Raw genomic sequence first — 6,000 nt, forward strand, 5'->3', positions numbered from 1 at the left:
CGAAAACAAACAGGGTTAGAGCAGTTTAATAATAACAGGTTAAGCCTAAAGTGATCACTTTCAAATCGTTTTAGACTTTACGTCAGCTGGACGCCGCTGACAGGGGCGAAAATCCCAAGCAGTGCTATTGTTCCGAATCAAGAGTCCAGTAGATGCCGCTTGGGATAAACGCCAACAGGAAGTTCTCTCCTCGCTTTACCATTGCACCACTAGATTTTTTCACGCTGGTTACTAAGTCTGGGGAATTTGAATTTATCTCACTTTCTTCAGGACTATGAATAGCATGACGTTTAAGCCAACAGACACGGGCACATGCAAGAACGCACACACAATTAGCTCGAGATCGTACCGCATGACGTGATCGTTTTCGACAAGCCGTCTTCCTCTTAGCTTTTAGCCTATAAAGCTTGTGCCGCATACGAAGTACTGCTCCTCCGTGGGTGGCGATGTCATATTAGACAAGGCGGCTTATGCATGGCCCTTCGAGAATAGGTTTCAAAGACTTGTTTTCGCGCTCGTTGATTTGAAGAATGAAAAGGCCCTTATTATACAAGGCGAAGGCCACGTGTGGGTACCCACATGAGGCGCTCCATGAATGGCTTCTTTTTCCTTTGTTGCGGTGCTTGGTACTAATCGCTAGACCGGCTTCCATTAGAACCATTCGTTAAATATTCACTGTCAGTACTTATTCCTTCTACATTTCCTCCGACCAAAATATGACCTTTTTAAAATTTTGCCGTGACGCAGTTTACCTACTAAAATTGTGCCACCCCCAAGGATTGTGAATTGATCAGCATATCCCCCTTTTGTTACTGCCAAAAATTTTACGAAAATTTTTAAGTCAGTGAGCATTTCGACCTGAGCGCAAAGCAGTGTTTCTAAGGAATACAGAGCGGAATCGAGAAAATAAAAGAGAAAGCTGCTAACTACTGTAGTTACCGACTGAATGCACTGCCCTCAGAAATCAGCTGAAATAACCGAACTGTGTGTCTGGGGCAGCGAAATGAGAGGTAAGAATTGCTAAAGAAAGATGGCTTTGGTGTTTAACAAAGAAGTATACGTTCCTGTATAAAACCACTTTAAAACAGGCTACATGTCTGCGTGCTTGCCCTCGAGTCGTCTTTTCGTACCTGGCATAGTCTGTTGTAGTCAAGTTAGAGGTGCATTTTTAGCGTGTATCTTCTAGCTCTATTACAGATTTGGGAGGAGTTGGCATTATCTGCGTCTGCGAATCGTGCTCTGTACCCAGGATAGGGATGCGTCAGAGTGCACAGCTAACCTTTAGGCGGTGTTACGTAAAACATGATGCGGCTCGTCGGATCGTTATTGTTAAGTCAAAATTGGTTGAACTAATCGCTTCCAGCACGGAGAACTGCAGGTGTCGGACCATGTGCGCGCCACGAGGCGACTGCTTTCAACTGCAGGCAGCTTGTCGAACAGTCGAACATGTTTTTCTAGGTATCATGTCTCAAAGCTTGTTGCCTGCCACACCAGAAAATGGCGAGGATTAACGGCGGGTGCTTCGTAAGAAACACGGGACCTATTCGGTGAATTGGGGATTCAACTCAAATGAATGCTATACACGCTCTGTGCATCTGGCGGTGAGAAAGACGCAGTAAGTTACGCGGGGGCGTACTGACAGCTCCGGCTGCCTTGTGCACGTCGTCACAGAACGGCTGTACGCTTTCTCCTTAGCAATCTATTGCGCCAAAACACAGCTGGACCGATTGCTATATCATGGGGTGCACTGCTGCCTCAGGGCAGCATATTAACCCTTTCCCAAATTCGAAAAGCAAAGTTCCGTGCATAGCGAAAACTCGTTTTTCATGGCGGCACTCCCATCGTTGGAGCAGGTGTCCGGTGCAGCCCTGAAGCTCTATGGCAAGTCAAACCCTGCACCCAACTCGCGAGCAATAGCTTGGCACACTTGCCATTCGTCACCTTCTTGAGACTGCAACGCGAGGCACAATCTTTGAATTCAATTACTGCGACTGCGAAGGGAACAACAGTTCACAATTGGCAGCGAGAGCCTAGAAATTGTTACGGAATACGTCTACTTAGGGCAGGTAGTGACCGCTGATCCGGATCATGAGAGGGAGATAACTAGAAGGATAAGAATGGGGTGGAGCGCATATGGCAAACTCTCGCATATCATGAGTGGCAGTTTACCAATTTCCCTCAAGAGGAAAGTGTACAACAGCATAATCTTACCGGTACTCACCTACGGGGCAGAAACGTGGAGGCTAACGAAAAGAGTTCAGCTTAAGTTAAGGACAACGCAGCGAGCCATGGAAAGAAAAATGATAGGTGTAACGTTAAGAGATCGGAAGCGGGCAGAGTGGGTGAGGGAACAAACACGGGTTAATGACATCCTAGTCGCAATCAAGAGAAGGAAATGGGCTTGGGCAGGGCATTTAATGCGAAGGCAAGATAACCGCTGGTCCTTAAGTGTAACGGAGTGGATTCCAAGAGAAAGTAAGCGGAGCAGGGGGCGGCAGAAGGTTAGGTGGGCGGATGAGATTAAGAAGTTTGCAGGCAAAGGGTGGATGCAGCTGGCAAAGGATAGGGTTAATTGGAAAGACATGGGAGAGGCCTTTGCCCTGCAGTGGGTGTAGTAAGGCTGATGACGATGATGATGATGACTGCGACTGCAAGACACGGCACGTATGTGCAGGAAAGACACGAAGGATTATTCCGATTGCAGAAGACTTCAGTGCTCCAGCTCCGAAAACAGGCAGGGCCCCCGTTGAGAGCCAATTTTCTCGGCACAGGAAAGCACAACCTGAGCACGCCTTCATATACAAATGTAAGGTGTGAGATCCAAAGCACTGACCTTACGGTTCTTTTTATTACCGCCAGCTTATGGCCCTTGAAGGAACTTTGATCATTGCTTGCGCGAAACACCCGTCGTACAGATCTTTCCAGACGCTTTATGCAGCAGCTTTCACATTGCGACTATGGTTCATTTCGAAAGCTTCGCGCCTGTAACTATGTTTCACCCTCCCAGGAAATCTTGGACATCATTTTGGTTTAATATCATATGTGCAGCAATGAGCAGCGGAACATGTCTCAAAGCTATGCTCTTAGATAGCCTCATAGCTCCCGGCGTAAGTCAGAAGAATCACAAACGGCGACTGCGGAGCTTTTCTGAAGAGGAGGTACAACTGACCGTGCGGCGGCGCTTACCGCAATCCCTCGGTAGAGTTACTGCTTAGGTTTCCAGAAATCCACAATATTGCTGTCCCGAGCATCACATTTGTGAGGGTCAGCCGAAACCCTTGCAAGCAGGCGGTAGAGTTAATGCAGCGGTTAGTGCGAGTGCTGGCTATATCCAGTCGTTTTTGGCTGCCGAAGTTGCTTTATTCTAGCCAGAATACAAGCTGTTGCTGCAAATGACACTTGCCAGTATTTCTTTGGTTGCACCAAGACCTATTTCAATCAGTTATGAACACAATACTCGACATGCGGAGGTGTAGCGCCCTCTGCTGTAAATGCCACAGGTAAAACACGTTTTCAGTTTAAGAACAAGAAAACATATGTCAAATATTGTGTTATTGATAAAAAAAAATATCGTTTTGAATCAACATGGCCAACAGTACAAAATAAAATGGAATGCCTCAAATCGACTGACAACAGCAGTCTGGTGCTAAACGATGGGGATGGGTTGGTTTATCCAGAATGCAAGGACGCTTTTACAACCATGTGATCAGGTTTGGTAAATAGAGGCGCCAGCGGCGCAGGAAGTACGAACGCGAAGCTCTGGGAACCTATACAGTAACTGAAGCTGATAAGGCCACTGGGAGATTTAGACGGCGGCGGAGGTACCCGGCAGGTGCAGGGTCTCATTCTCAGAGCCGGCCCCCTCTATATGCCGCAGCGGCGGCAAAAATCGAGCCAGCGACGGAGATGAGTGATGGTAGACCACAAAAAGTCGCTGGACCCTGGCAAACTAATCTGGACAGGACCTTGCTGCTCCAACGTGACCCATAGTCAGGCTTTTTTTTTCTTTTCCATGAAAACAGAATTGCCGCCGCGGCAGCGGTAGGCGTCGGCCCGATGAGTCAACGAACTTGTGGGATGGTTTGCATGCCTGTTATTCTAGAAAACGCTACGTGGTCTCGCGATCTCTAGTATAAGTTTGAGTATTAACCCGTTCTCATCTCAGCTCAATAACTAACCAAAACACAGTTTACCGCAATCTACGGTACCTATAGGCCCAGAACAAATGGATGCGAGCATAACAAGCCAGTATTAAAGCGCACCTTTACCGCTGCCTACAAGTGATTTACTAAGGCAATCGCTAATAGAGGCAGGACAATCTTTAATCAACCAAATCATCAGGTAGGCTTTCGTAAAAGGTATTTCACAATAGATCATATTCACACTATCAATCAGATGACAGAGAAATGCGCAGAATATAGCCAAACCCTATAATTTAGCCTTCATTGATTACGAGAAAGCATTTGACTCAGTCGAAACCTCAGCAGACATACAGGCATTGCGTAATTAGTGTCTAGAGGAGACGTATGTCAAGATAATGAAGGATATATATATATAGCAGCTGCGCAGTTACTGTAGGCCTCCATAAAGTCAGCAATAAAACTCTGATAAAGAACGGCGTCGGGCAAGGAGACACGATCTCACCATTGCTATTCACCGCCTGCTTAGAGGAGGTATTACGAGGCCTGAATTGTGAACAGTTGGGGATAAGAGTTAATGGAGAAGGCCTAAACAATCTGCGATTCACTGACGACTTGCCTTGCTGAGTCACTCAGGAGGGGAACTATAAAGCATGATCAATGAATTGGACATGCAGAGTAGAACGGTGGGTCTAAAAATTAACATACAGGAAACTAAAGTAATGTTCTACAGCCTAGCAACGGAACAGCAGTTCAAAAGTGAAAGCGAGGGGCTGGAAGTGGTAAAGGAATACTTAGGGCAGGCAGTGGCAGCTGTTGCGGATCATAAGAGGGAAATAACTAGAAGGAAAAGAAAGGGCATATGGCAGGTACTCTCAGATTATGAATGACAGTTTACCAATATTCTTCAAGGGAAATGTGTAAAACAGCTGTATCATACCGGTACTCACCTAGGGGGAAGAACCGTGCTTACCGAAAAAATGCTTGCCACACCGCTGTCGTGGTGGCTCTATCACCATGGTTTCCACCATCCCGCCCAAATTGGCTTTCGTACGTGCATAGGTACAGAAGATGGACTGGCTGTCTTCGCGTCAGCAGTTCTGGCCTCAACTCGAAGCCACAATGTACGTACTGTACTGGCCATGGACGTTGAAAAGGCGCACGATAATATCAGTCATGGCGCCATCCTGCAATCGCTTGTCATGCTGCATTTCCCCGTTGGAGTGCGCAGTTTTGGTAAATCCTTCCCTGAAGGACGACAATTTGCCATACGTCTCAGTTGTGAGGCTGTCAGACCAATTTTGCCTCTTCGCGGCGTTCCTCAGGGATCGGTGTTACCGCCAACACTATTTAATATTGCTTTCATCCCCCTTGCTTGGCGCTTACATGATGTCTCTGAGATTAGTTCTTATTGTATGCTGATGACATAACGGTGTGGAGCACTCACAACGACCTGATGACTCAAGCAGCAGCCTTGCAATCAGCCATAGATATTACGTCGACTTAGGCATCTTCAATTGGTCTGCAACTTTCAGTGAGCAAAACCACGTTCGTGTCAGTCGACAACCTCTGGGGGCGCCGTAAACTCGCTGCAACACCAATTCGTCTCCATCTATCCGGAACTCCAATTCAACCAAGTTCGACCGTAAAAATCTTGGGCTTGACAATACACGAGTCAGGAACAGGTACTGCTTGGCTTTCTCGGGCTAAAAAGCAAGCAATTCAGGCGTTGGGTCTGATCAGACGCATTGTTCCTAAAACAGGCGGAGCCCGCTCTCATGTTGCACGACATTTGGAGCGGGCGGTTGTGCAACCGCGCCTCGTTTACCAAGCCCAATTCCTGCATTTGACGAGGGCTCGA

This window comes from Amblyomma americanum, chromosome 4 (genome assembly GCF_052857255.1).
Source record: "Amblyomma americanum isolate KBUSLIRL-KWMA chromosome 4, ASM5285725v1, whole genome shotgun sequence".
NCBI lineage: Eukaryota > Metazoa > Arthropoda > Arachnida > Ixodida > Ixodidae > Amblyomma > Amblyomma americanum.